Source organism: Euprymna scolopes, chromosome 46, assembly GCF_053919585.1.
Source record: "Euprymna scolopes isolate OS-2025 chromosome 46, ASM5391958v1, whole genome shotgun sequence".
Lineage (NCBI taxonomy): Eukaryota > Metazoa > Mollusca > Cephalopoda > Sepiida > Sepiolidae > Euprymna > Euprymna scolopes.
This window is the reverse complement of record NC_136527.1, coordinates 45,860,444-45,875,427: the sequence shown is the minus strand read 5'-3', so window position 1 is coordinate 45,875,427 and position 14,984 is coordinate 45,860,444. Positions and strand designations below refer to the sequence as shown.

Here is a 14,984-nt window from a genome sequence, read left to right as displayed (position 1 = left end):
AATCAATTATCCCAGGCATTATCTACTTATTTCAGATCAAACATATTATATAACTTATTCCGTGAAGTATGGCGATGAAATTAAGAAAACTGTTTGCAGCTGGATTAATTTGACATTTTTAAGAGCTTAATTTTAGAAACCTTAATTCTAAATAACTTTAACTGATGCCGTAGAATGTATATAAACAAATCATACTTTTTGGTAGTATTTCAGTGTAGTGTTTGTTCTGTCCTTTTTGAAAGCTAGAAGGTTTTAACTACATGTTAGTTATAAACGATTAATCACATTCCACCATAAAATTATTACCAATGTGTTTCTTAGGGTGATTAAATTTTATTTGGTGTATGGATGGGCGTGCTATATTTGAGGATTTAAGAAGAAACTTGGCATACTACTTTGTATACTTTGTGGTGGTGATAAATTCCTATCATCATTTCCAAAACAAGTTAGTTCTTGCAAGATCGTGTTAACTCAAAATATTCATAACCTTCGACACTTTAAACTAGAAAAATTATTCTAATTGTTATATATTGGAACCGTGCCTTAATAACAACGTCATTAATTCATATACACTTTAGAACGGGTAAGGGTCGTACACGTCAGGATAACACTTCGACAAACGAAATATGCTGTGTTGCACGTGGAGTTTCATTCCCTAGATAAACGCATAAGAAATGCAATCGTTACAGGATATGGCAAAGAAATATCTTACGTGTTTGAGTATAGAAGAGAGTTTAATTAAATTTTGTTACAATGAGGGTCAGGGGTCAACAATTACAAGAATATGATGGATTTTTTAGCAAATCAACGATTAAAAAATTCTCGATCGCTTGAAGGCGAACACAAAAGTGATAAAAAACGCATCCATTTATGAAAAGACCGTTTACAAACTTCTGTTGAACATTAATATGTTACGTTAAGTTAAATTAACCAAGCCTATATAACTAGTACCTTGGGTAAGACAATCAGATTTCTGCAAATTTCTCAAGCTTGCTGAACCGAAATACGCAAAATTTGTGCCAAACAACAACCCTTTCTCTGCACTTGGTCAGAGGAGGTAAAGAGGCGAAAAGGAATCCTCAATAACTCACATACATGCCTTCATCTCACGCACATATTCTTACACATTAGCGAGAGTCTGGGGAACAGAAACAAATTGCAACACAAAGCTATGCACGAACTAAAAAGAACAAGGTAAATCAACACACATACACAGAGCCATACACTCACATACATATATTACTTAAATGTGCATATTATTCACACTATGAACATATTGATTCACACATATCAAAACTTTGTGATTACTTTGCTTTCTGTATAAACCCCGACTTTTAATAAGGAACGCTCACGGTTTGAAAATAACTATTATATTATAAAAATTGTAGATATAAACATGTTATAAAATTTCGTCAAATTTTAATTTAAAAAATTCTGTTTATGTATAAATTAGCACTTGCTAATAGGTGACCATAATATTCATTAATGTTTAATATATTTCATTTATAATAAATATGTACGTCACATTGTATTTTTCCTAAACGAACTATTCTAACATTTTGTTAATTTTATTTCAGGTTTTCGATCCTTAAACAAGAGAGTTTAAGAAATGATTTAACACCAAATTTTATATCGCTGGTGACTTGGGTGGGCACATTTAAATTATTTAGACATAAAAGAAGTTGTAACTAAGTAAAATACACCCCTATATATAAATATAAAACAATCCCTAAAAACATAATTGCTACACAACTTATCATCTACACCGAGGCTTATATGGTTAATAAGTTTATAATTGTTGAATTTTTCTCGATATCCTGATGCTGCAACAGTAAATGATAATGGCACACTCTTATTTCTAATATAAGTAGAACAATAAAAATTGCCACAGTTATTAGTTTGCTTTTCTAGATAAGAACATCCCAAAGTTATACATTTCTTGCATCGTTTAATGCATCACTGGAGATAGTTTTTGGAGATGATGTGAAAATTCAGAATTCAAGCTGCATAATCTGGAAAACGCTTTCCTTTCAAAAACAATTTTCTAGCTTCAAAACGTGAAAATCGGATGATGCAAGGCGATGCAGAGTAATTGCATGGCAGAGGATTTCATAGATGTCTGCGCTTCTGATCTCGATTAATGTGTATTGTGTATATGTCACATCGTTTCTTCTAATTTCATCAAAAGTTTCCTGTGGTGTGCGTGATTTCAAATAAGACAACTGATCACTGCATGATACTTGACAGGATCTATTTCACACCTAACCAATTTTAAACTCTTGTAAATCAGGAACAACAATCATTTCAGAGTTTTAATTAGCCACATGACCCATACACATATAAATCATAGCATATGCAATATTTCTACAAAACGGAAGTGGGTCAAGGTTATTACTTATTAAAGATTCCTTGTATTTAAAAAAATCTTGCACACAAAATATTTGTATGAAAACAACCATGATGAAAGGCTAAAATCTTAAGAAAATATTTAGATATAAAAACTTTATATAAAATAGACGTTTTATTGAGGTGTATGAAATTTTTTAAAAAATGAAAAAAATCTGTGAAACGTTTTATTGAGGTGTATGAAATTATTTTTAAACTAATTGAGGTGTATTAAATTTAAAAAATAAAAAAACTGTTAAAACGTTTTATAAAGATGTATTAACTTTTACAAAAAATAAATAAAAACTGTAAATTTTTTTTGAGATGTATTAAATTTAAAAAATAAAAAAAAACTGTTAAAACGTTTTATTGAGATGCATAGAATTTTTAAAAAAAATGTTAAACCGTTTTATTGAATTGTATCACATTTTAAAAAACTGTTAAAAATAACAACATTCTTAAAAAATTTATTGGCATGTATTAAATTTTTTAAAACTCTTGAAACATTTTATTGAGATGTATCAAATTTTAACACATAAAAACTGTTAAAACGTTTTATTGAGATGTATTAAATTTAAAAAATAAAATTCTTAAAAGGTTTTATTGAGATTTAGTAATTTTTAAAAAAATAAAAAAAACTTTTAAAACGTTTTATTGATATGTATATAATTTAAGAAAATAAAAAACTGTAAAAATCTTTTATTGAGATGTATTAAATTAAAAAAAAAAAAAAAACTATTAAAACGTAAACTCGGCATGAAGGCTGTATGTTCTTCTGGGTTGTATTAAAGATTTACACGAGAATAATAACTTTTTTAAAAGACAATTATTAACATAATCAATATCGTTTTTGCATGAGAAAGTAACAAATTTTTAACAATAATACCAACACACAATAATAACACACACACATATAACAAGAATACCAAAATATGGTTTTAACTTTTTCAAAATTTTATCATTTGTGAATAAAACATTCTACCAGATCTCCAAACAGTACAATTGTGTTCGCATGTTTGTCTAAAGCTGAAATAAATATATATGAAAACAATGATAAGGTTAAAATCTTAACTAGATATTTAAACATAAAAACTTGATATAAAATAGTCGTTTTATTGAGATGTATTAAATTTTAAAAAATGAAAAAAAAAAAACGATTAAAACGTTGAACTCGGCTGTATGTTTTAACAAATAAAGAACTGTTAAAACGTTTTATTGCATGAAGCATGAATGTTTTTTTCTGGGTTGTTTTAAAGATTTACACGAGAATAAAAACTTTTTTAAAGACAATTATTAACATAATCAATATCGTTTTTGCATGAGAAAGTAACAACTTTTAAACAATAACACCAACACACAATAATAACACACACACATATAACAAGAATACCAAAATATGGTTTTAACTTTTTCAAAATTTTATCATTTGTGAATGGAGTATACTACCAGATGCCAGACATTCACAAAATCTCAAAACAGTACAATTGTATGTTTGCATGTTTGTCTAAAGCTGATTTCATATAAACAGAAGAGCTACATTACAAAAATATATATGAAAACGACAATGATAAGGCTAAAATCTTAAGTAGATATTTGAACATAAAAACTTGATATAAAATAGACGTTTCATTGAGATGTATTAAATTAAAAAAACATTTTTTTAAACTATTAAAACGTTGAACTCGGCATAAAGGCTGTATGTTCTTTTGGTGATTTTAAAGATTTACACCAGAATAAAAACTTGTTTTTAAAAGTAAATTATTAAGATAATCAAAGTATCAGATTCGTTTCTATCGTTTTTGCATGAGCAAGTAACACAACTTTTTAACACAATAATACAAACACACACATATAACAAGAATACCAACACATATAACAAGAATACCAACACACACACATAACAAGAATACAACACAAACACACACATATAACAAGAATATCAACACACATATAACAAGAATATCAACACACACATAACAAAAATACCAACACAAACACACATATATAACAAGAATACCAACACATATAACAAGAATACCAAAATATGGTTTTAACTATTCAAAATGTTATCATTTGTGAATGGAACATACTACCAGATGTCAGACATTAACAAAATCTCCAAAGAGTACAATTTTGTGTTCGCATGTTTGTCTAAACTGATTTCATATAAACAGAAGAGCTACATTGCAAAAAATATTTTCAGTTTTCCTTATTTTACTTTGTAGGAAAAATCAAAACTTACTTGGCTAGCATGTATGCGTGCTTCAAAGGGTCGGTTGTATAACAAAAAATAGAAAGAAGGACTAAAATGGTTGTTCACATGTTTGTCTAAAGCTGATTTCATAAAAACTGTTAAGATGTGAAATTGGCATAAAAGTTGTATGTTCTTTCATTTTAAAGATTTATCTGAGAATAAAAAATGTGTTTATTTAAAAAAAATTATTAACTAAATCAAAGGATCATATTATTTTCTCTCGTCAGAGAAGCAACGTACACAAATGTGGCATTTTAGTTTTTCTTATTTTAGTTTGTAGGGAAAATTGAAACTTGGCTTGCATGGGTGCAAAGGTCGGTTGTGTAACAAAAAACAAAGAGAGACCCTAAAAATCGTTACATCCAATTGGTGTTATGTGTAATGCTCATCACAGCGATGCAGAATGTCGACATTTCTATGCAAAAGAAACAGGTGAATTAAAAAAAGACTTGTACAGAATAGAGGATGAGTTTAAAAAATGTGCCAGGTATGTAGGCATGTGCAAGTAAACTTGAAAAGTGTTGAGTTTTGGAGTTGGACGTTTTGACAACAGAATGTCAAGTTGTGGAGTTAATCAGTTTAACAACAGGGTGTTTTGTGGATTTGGACGTTTTAAAAACAATTTGAAAAGTTCTGATAATAGAATGTTGAAGTTTGGGATTGGGAGTTTTAAAAATGGAGTGTCGAATAAACCTGACAAGTAAAAGTCCTCAGAAATCAAAGTGCTCCAGACCTTAAACATACATAGATATTTGTATGTTCCATTTAAGTTCTTCTGTATTCAGTATATTTTTGCATATGACAACAAATGTTCCTTCTATGCAAATCTCTCTTGCACTTGTTTCACCAGGTATATTTGCCAGGTAGTTTTTAAAAATTATTTTGTCTAATTTAAATTCCTCCTATAATTACTGAAATACAGATTTTCAAAAGATTACAGTTTCTTTTCTATGTCGTACATAAAACCCTGGTATTTCGTTATATTTTTTCTCTGTTCAACCAAATAATATTGGGGAAATTAACTTCTAACGTTGATTCTTTCTCCTTCTCGTCTCATTTTATTATGTGATCTTTAATAGCCCCGTTTTCTAAGCATGTAGCTATAGGAATCGTATAGTCTATGGTGTATATGTCCAACTGTTGTTCCCAGTACTTGCTACAGCATTCAATATTCAACATTTTACAGATGATGTGGATATATTTACACAATCCATTGTATTTCATTGTATAGTAGCCATCCTTTAGCAAATGTCAAATGGATCAAACTAATTTTTTTGTTGCACAAACTACACTTGTTATGCTGAGATCATTCATCTTAGAAGCATTGTTCACAAAACTTTGATCGTGAACAGTCATTATTATTCTTTCATGATAATAGTGGCACTATCCTCTTTTAAGCCAGTCTATAAAAATCTTCCTTATTTATAAAGTCCTGAGTGAATAAGTCCAGAAAATATTTGTCATGTTATTGTTTGGCTCATTTGTCCAATTTGCTGTAATGAAAGTTCTGAGGTATTTTTAAAGATTCGTTTTGGTGATTTCCGAAGCAGACTTGTTTTCTGATTCTGTCATATTTGTAAGACGGTCTTTTAAAAAATAGTTGGCTGACTATATGATAGAGGTTGTCCTACTGACTCTTGCTTCGTGATGCTGGTATACAATTTTGAGGTATGGATTTTGGAAGATCATATGTGGTTTGTCCCTTGTTTTAATTTTCTCAGCATTTGTTTTTTCCTGGGGATGGGGCATTCTCCTGGATGCTAAACCTTCTCCCATTAGTTTATTTACTCAAAGCGATAGATCTTTTTAAGATTTTAACCGTCCCTTTAAATGCTATTGTTTGTATTTCTTTTGCATTAGTACGGTTGCTCCTATAATGATTGTAATGGTGGATATATTTTTAAGGTTCCAGTTTCTTTTCATGTTGTATATAAGGCCTTCGTATTTTATTTTCTCCCTCTCTCGTCTGTTAAACCCACTATCATTAGGGACGCTTACTTCAACTAGGGTTGCCACGTTCTCCTTTTTGTCCCATATCAATATGTCAGGCTTAATAGCATCATTTTCTAGGTATGTAGTTGTAGGAATTTTGTAATTAAAGCGGATAGTGTATGACTTGTTTCGAACTGTTCTTTTAGGTACATGTTCCCAGGATTTGCTACTTCATGGCATATTTAGGTTTTGTCTCTCTTTTTCAAATATTTTCTTCCTTTGACGATTGTAATTATGGGTATTGGGTGGTCAAACCAGCTGCCAAAATTGCCCTGCATTTTATTAAAACCAACCGAGAGCTCTTTTTCGTATATTTATACTCCCTTAAGTGCAATTGTTTGGATCTCTTTTGCACTTGGTTCACCAGAAATATTAGTTAGGTAGGACTTCAGGTTCTTCTTCCATATAATTTTTATGTATTTTCATATGACTTCACAAATTTGACATCTATGGCAGAGGAAAGACCACATACTTTACAAGAATGTGGTTTGTCCCCAATACGTTTTTATGAGTACAAAAAATTTAATTTCTATGCAAACGAACCATATCATATGACTCAACAGACTTGACTTCCAGACAAAAGAACCACATACTTCACAAGAATATTGTTTGTCTTCCATGTGTTTTCATGTGACTTAACAAATTTGACTTCTGTGCAAAAGAAGAACCACATATTACACACGAATGTGGTTTTTCCCCTGTATGTGTTTTCATATGATTCAACAAAGTTGACTTCTCTGCAAAAGAGGAGTCACATACTTTGCACGAATGTGGTTTCTCTTCTGTATGTTTTTTCATATGACGCAACAAACTTGACTTCTGTGCAAAAGAAGAGCCACATATTACACACGAATGTGGTTTTTCTCCCGTATGTGTTTTTATATGATTCAATAAAGTTGACTTCTCTGCAAAAGAGGAGCCACATACTTTACAAGAATGTGGTCTCTCTCCGGTATGTGTTTTCATATGACATAATAAACTTGACTTCTGTGCAAAAGAAGAGTTACATATTTCACAAGAATGCGGTTTCTCTCCCGTATGTGTTTTCATATGATTCACCAAAGTTGACTTCTCTGCAAAAGAGGAGCCACATACTTCACAAGAATGTGGTTTCTCTTCTGTATGTTTTTTCATATGACGCAACAAATTTGACTTCCATGCAAAAGAATAACCACATACTTCACAAGAATGTGGTTTCTCTCCCGTATGTGTTCTCATATGACGCAACAAACCTTCCTTCCGTGCAAAAGAAGAACCACATATTTCACAACAATATGGTTTGTCTACCATGTTTGCTCGCATCTAATTCCACAAAAATTATATGCAATGACTACTATGATGAGACGCTAATAAATTTCGACATATGCAATGGTTAGTATGATGGAATATGCTTATAAATTTCGACTTCAGGAAATCTATATGAAGAAATTTTATTATAAACTTATTTAAATCACCAATGATGTAAGGTCCTTCTTCATTACTGTATTATTATTATTACTCTTATCCATTTATGGATTTCTTTTCATTTTTGCAAATTCTGAAAATATAAAAACAATTTGAAAAAATATAGTTCATTTAGTAAAATTCAATTTAATATGTTAATTTTTATAAATATAAATTTCTTATTAATTATATTCTAAATAAAATAAGTATAGATTTAATCCATACTGGTTTGTCAACAAAATAACTTGGTTCTATTTTCAAATATTTAAATAAAAATCTTTACATTCATTCATTTTTTAGATGAGTATGGATTATTCACATTAGTTGGATTCTTCAGAATACTGTTCTCCTCTTTGATGTTATTTTCACAAAGTTTCTATGTTACCTCCGATCTTATTCAGCTGTATTTTGTCGAACTTGCCAATCTTTCTCTTGAACGCACAAATCTATACAAACTCTGATGTTTATTTGTTTAACCAGAAGATCAACATTCTTTGGGTCATTTAATACTGTATATTTATATATGTAATATAATGTAAATGTAGAATAGTTTTAGTGTTTTAGGGTTTTCTTTTTCGAAGAATTCTTTTAAGTTTGTGGCCTTGTAGTAGTGTTGACGGATTTGTGTGAGGTCATAGCAGTCAAGTAAAAGGTGTTTCACTGTATAAGGTTTGTTATATGGTATACATTTGGAAGGTTCCTCACTTTTTGAATGTAAAATGAGTTATGTGTTGTTACAAGAAAATGTTTCCTTTTCTTGTAAGAAAAACGTTAGATAAGTAAAAATGAGATTAGATAGACCTTGTAAGCAATGTTCAGAAATAGAATTTAGCATTGTTCAATTTAACATAAAATAGTTTAGAGATGTTTGTTTAAAAGGAATTTTGATTGTTCTATTTTTTATGAAAACTCAATTAGAATGAGGTCAGATAGAAAATAAAGAACGAGGAAATTTAAATATGTTGAAAAATAAGTCAGAAAAAATCGGATAGTAAGTATTCTTTGTCTGCAGAAATGGGTGGACATGTGCTAACCATGCATGTTCAGGCCACGTGGGTTCGATCATGTTTTCTGGACACATGTATGACGTCATAGCAGAAAATGAATTCTCAATATAGTTTGCTAGTTTTAGTGATGGGAGACGAAGATAGGAGACAGAGCTGACATAGTCAGAGAAGGGTGCCTTTGGAAGCGAGGGAGGAAGTTTTAATCATGTAGTCGACTTTGAATTATTAGATGTTATCAGAATTGCAACCGGTCGAATGTAATAAAAAAACAAATCATATTTTGTAACGTCTTGTGTCCTCTTTCTACAACAAAGGTAATGTGTAATCATCTTATATGAACATTGTTTATAACTCATCGTTTTAATGAACATTGTTTATAACTCATCGTTTTAATGAACTTTGTGTATAACTCATCATTTCATTGAACTTTGTGTATAACTCATCGTTTTAATGAACTTTGTGTATAACTCATCGTTTTAATGAACTTTGTGTATAACTCATCGTTTTAATGAACATTGTGTATAACTCATCGTTTTAATGAACATTGTTTATAACTCATCGTTTTAATGAACTTTGTGTATAACTCATCGTTTTAATGAACATTGTTTATAACTCATCGTTTTAATGAACTTTGTTTATAACTCATCGTTTTAATGAACTTTGTTTATAACTCATCGTTTTAATGAACTTTGTTTATAACTCATCGTTTTAATGAACTTTGTGTATAACTCATCGTTTTAATGAACTTTGTGTATAACTCATCGTTTTAATGAACTTTGTGTATAACTCATCGTTTTAATGAACTTTGTGTATAACTCATCGTTTTAATGAACTTTTTGTATAACTCATCATTTTAATGAACATTGTGTATAACTCATCGTTTTAATGAACTTTGTGTATAACTCATCGTTTTAATGAACTTTGTGTATAACTCATCGTTTTAATGAACATTGTGTATAACTCATCGTTTTAATGAACATTGTTTATAACTCATCGTTTTAATGAACTTTGTGTATAACTCATCGTTTTAATGAACATTGTTTATAACTCATCGTTTTAATGAACTTTGTTTATAACTCATCGTTTTAATGAACTTTGTTTATAACTCATCGTTTTAATGAACTTTGTTTATAACTCATCGTTTTAATGAACTTTGTGTATAACTCATCGTTTTAATGAACTTTGTGTATAACTCATCGTTTTAATGAACTTTGTGTATAACTCATCGTTTTAATGAACTTTTTGTATAACTCATCATTTTAATGAACATTGTGTATAACTCATCGTTTTAATGAACTTTGTGTATAACTCATCGTTTTAATGAACTTTGTGTATAACTCATCGTTTTAATGAACTTTGTGTATAACTCATCGTTTTAATGAACTTTGTGTATAACTCATCGTTTTAATGAATTTTGTGTATAACTCATCGTTTTAATGAACTTTGTGTATAACTCATCGTTTTAATGAACTTTGTGTATAACTCATCGTTTTAATGAACTTTGTGTATAACTCATCGTTTTAATGAACTTTGTGTATAACTCATCTATGTGTCGCACTCTCTATCATAAGTAATGACTGTCCTCTCCTGTGCCATAAGAACTGATAACTCTCCTCTCTAAAATTTGTGTTAAGAAGAATCCACAAACAGTAAAAAGTATAAATGTCTCTCTTCTATCCCTCTCTCATCGTGTATTACATGTCCCTGTCTCGCTTTAAAATGTACCCGATATATCTCTCCAATATGAACACTTAACTATACAATATTCGTCATCTTAAAAAGACCCCCACTATATAACAGTATGTCCTATCCAGGTACGTGGTTAGACTACTTCTTCTTTGCATGATTTTCTGAGATTTAGTAGTTCTTTTAGTATAGGTATAATTAGAAAGAGTTTGTTGTTTTTACACTTGGTCCAGTCATCGCTAGCAACCCAAGACCATCTTACTCTCATGTACTAAACAAAGGGTTTCATTCAAAAGTCCTACAAAATTTGAAATTCTATTTTAAATTTGTAGAAACTGACTGTGGAATTATTAACTTCTACTTAATTGACTCTGTGTTCACCCAGTCCTAATTGGGATCTATCCATTTTTAAGACCGAGGTTACAGGTGCAGGAATCTCTTGAAGTCGAAAGTAGTAGAGTATCTGCAGGACCATTAAAAGTAAATTTAACCAGATCAGCAATTAATAGGTTTCCATCAAAACACATCCTTACATACATAAAATAAAAATATCGAAATAACTCCAGAAAATACCGACACTTGACAAAGAACTCAGTGTTATGATGAAATAACATTTATTTACGTGTTAGGAATATTAATTCAAATCGTTCAAACGTAAATTTTTTCTTGTAACGAGTGTTCATTATGCAGGCTTAGCTAAATAAGAATCTCGTGAGAATAGCATGAAGTTTAAGATTACTGATTATGAACGGAATGTCACACATGACGCTCATTAAACCATGTAATCGAAATTTTTGTGAATGTTTTTATCATTAAAACCGCATTAATTATTTTTCATGAAAATATTAAATGAATACTGCTTATCGTAATGTTCCTGAAATATATTCGAGTAGTATTTCATTCACATAAGAAATAAGGTCCTTCTTTACTATAGCACCCTGATGTAAAAACAAACTCTCACCTGTGACATACGGAAAAGTTAGCACAACAGAAATTATGTAAAATTATCGAGTAGTTTCAGCTATATCTTAGAAATGACGTACTTGTACATTATCCTACCCAAGAAATAAGGTACTTGTGCAGTATAGTACTCATATGAAAAACAAAGGAAATCCTACCTGTGACGTGCATAAAAGTTATTAAAACCGAAAATCACGTTATATATTTGGGTAGTATGACTTTTAAATGAAAAAATAACGTGCTTCTTCACTATAGCATCCAGATGAAAAAATAAAACAAATTCTTACACTAGACGAACAGAAAATTCAGCACAACAGAAAATTTCTTAAAAGTATCGAGTTCTTTCATTTCAAAATTAGAAAAAAATGTACTTGTACAGTATCCTACCCATGAAATAAGGTACTTGTACAGTATAGTACTGATATGAAAACCAAAGAACATCTTACCTGTGACCTACAATAGTTATCAAAACCAAAAATCATGTAATGCATTCGAGTAGTATGACATTTATAAAAGACATAAGGAGCTTCTTCACTATAGCACTCTGATGTAAAAACAAACTTCTACCTGTGACACACAGAAACGTTAGCACAACAGAAAATTATGTAAATTATTTTAAATATGTGTTGTATATTACTCGTCCTAGGTAAGGAATTTTTATCCATATACATGTTGTAAATTTCCTGTCCTAGGGAAGGCAAAATTATTTCATACATATAATACCAGTCCTAGGGTAGGTAAAATATGCTTTTGCTCTAGATGACAAATGATACGTAGGCATCCAAAATTCCTCTATCCTAAGAATAACAGGTATGTTCAAACTGTTTCTCATTGTCTTATACAGTCCTGACCAACGCCGGGTGGTCTTGGATGTTTTTAAAACAAAGATGTTTTTGAGCAAACAGAAATTCATGCATTATTTTTAATTTAAAAAGACAATAATTTGCGATTTTAGTCATCATATCGGTGTCACTGGACACATGTATCCATAAAAACAAAAACTGAGTTTTTAAAGAAAAGGAAATAATAAAATCCATTCAATAATTGATATTTTAAAGTTTTTTTTACATGGAGATCAGCACTTATCAGGGCCTGGAAGCCACTCGGGGATAAGGGTTATTGCGTGTACAGTAATCAATGAGATATTATTGCCGTAATCATTAGTATTGGAGATTTGATAGAGTGTCTTACTTAAGGTGGCGGCTTGTCAGGAATTTGTTTATGTTGGACTTGAAGACATCCAAGTTGTAGTCAGGTGGGAAGCAGGCAAACAGAAGAGAGTTCCATAGTCGTGCACTTCTAAGAAAGAAGCTTTGCTCATTGAATCTACGTTTGAATTTAGGCACAGATAAAGAGTGGGGAAAATTATAGACAGGTGTTTTTCGTAAAAGATTGGTGAGGGGGGACCAGAGATTGGAGCTCAGACGAGCACTTACCATGGAAATAACGATAAAACAAAGACAGGCTCGCAACGTCTCTTCTGTGGGAGAGAGGCTGCAGGGAAGAGAAAAGGGCATCCCTCACTAAGCCACAAAATCCATTTTGTACTCTGTCAAAGCAGGATAGGCTGCTTTTAGCAGCTCCTACCCAGATGTGGTAGCAGTACTCCATCCTTGGATGTACTTGGCTTTTATACAGATAGAGAATTGCATCAGTAGTGCGATATCTTCTGGAGTGGTAGAAGGATCCCATCATTTTCCCAGCATCCTTGGCAACAGAATTGATGTACGTGTTCCATTTCAAACCCAGAAGCTTGTCAAAACATGGAGCTTCCCCAAGACGAGAGCCATGCATTTCAATTGATGCCAGATGAGGATCAAAGCACTGATGATGTAAAGATAGAAGCTTGGTTTTGGATGCATTAAAAGTAACCAGCCACCTCTTCCCCCATTGTACCACGTGCTCAAGATCAAAGGAGAGAGAATCAGAGAGAACTTTGTCATTTACAGCCTTTGATGTGTTGCCATAGATGGTCGTGTCATCAGCATAGATGTCAACGTATGATTTAAGTATGTGTTTTGGGAAATCATTGATGTAGATCAGGAAGAGAGTTGAGCCCAGGATGGACCCCTGAGGGACTCCAGCATTAATACTGTGAGCCTCTGATTTCTGGCCATCAACCACTACTCTTATGAGCTTATCAGAGAGAAATGATTTTATAATTGAGAAAACATTTCCAGTGATACTGTAGCTGGACATCTTGTGAAGTAGGCCCTTATGCCATACCTTATTGAAGGCCTCCGATATGTCAGGAGCAATTGCCCTGGAAAGTAAGCCTTAGTCAAGAGATTCACTAATCCTATAAGATATAACTGTTAGCACATCTGCTGTAGATCTTGTGGAACGGAAACCATATTGCATGTCACTAAGAATGTTGTTTCTGCTGAGGTGGTTGACTACTTCTTTATTTAATATGGATTCATACAACTTACTCATGACACACAGGAGACTTATTGGTCTGTACTGAGAGGGAGATGACGTTTCGCCTGAATTCTTAAATACAGGGCATATTTATGAGGTTTTCTAGAGTGTTGGAAAGCACTTTTCCTTAAGGCAACGCTTAAACAGTTTTGTAAGTATGGGGGCAAGTTCCGGTTGGAGCTTTTTCAGCACTATAACTTTATTATCACTTTTCATATTAAGTTAAATGAAATGACAAAAAACAAAAAAAATAAACCATAATAAAATATTTAGTTTAAAATACAAATAACGATTTACTAAACGCCATTTTATTTATTGGATATTTTTCCGACATTCACCGGCAGCTATTATCTTCCCTAGTAAGTGTGATTTGTTTATATTTTTAATCCTTTGAATCAACACACGCATATATAAAGATATATGTTTACCAAAATAGACAACTATTTTGAAAAGAAAAAAAAAAACTTTTATAATTATTGTAATTTGTTTATATTTTTTAAATATGTTTTTTTTAAGGCCGTTGATATTCGCAGCCGGCTGCGGCTATTCTAAAATGCTATTCGCAGCCGGTCGCATCAGCTGACCGGAAGTGACGTCAGACAAATCTTAAGTAAATTCTTGGCTAGAATTGTAATAATAATTTGTTTTCTTTTGTAATAGAATTTAACAATTTCTTTCATTTTGAGCTGCTTTTTTCTCCCGTTTATTTTTGTTTTCTACAATTAATAAACAGTTTACAAGTAAAAAATAAGTTGTTTTAATTTTTAATTACCAACACAGTGGCGAATTTAAATTTTCTCTCTCCCATTTTTTATTTTGAGCGGAGAATTTAACAT

The 14,984-nt window shown here is 31.2% G+C and overlaps 1 long non-coding RNA gene across 1 annotated transcript in view; it reads right to left on the bottom strand.

Moving 5' to 3' along the window:
• Nucleotides 1–6,551: 6,551 nt before the first annotated feature.
• The window catches only part of LOC145270449 (uncharacterized), a 9,710-nt gene continuing 1,277 nt past the window's right edge, over nt 6,552–14,984 (bottom strand). Inside the window, exon 2 of the long non-coding RNA XR_013865363.1 lies at nt 6,552–8,168. This is a non-coding gene — a long non-coding RNA (uncharacterized LOC145270449). The remainder of the gene's footprint in view (nt 8,169–14,984) is intronic.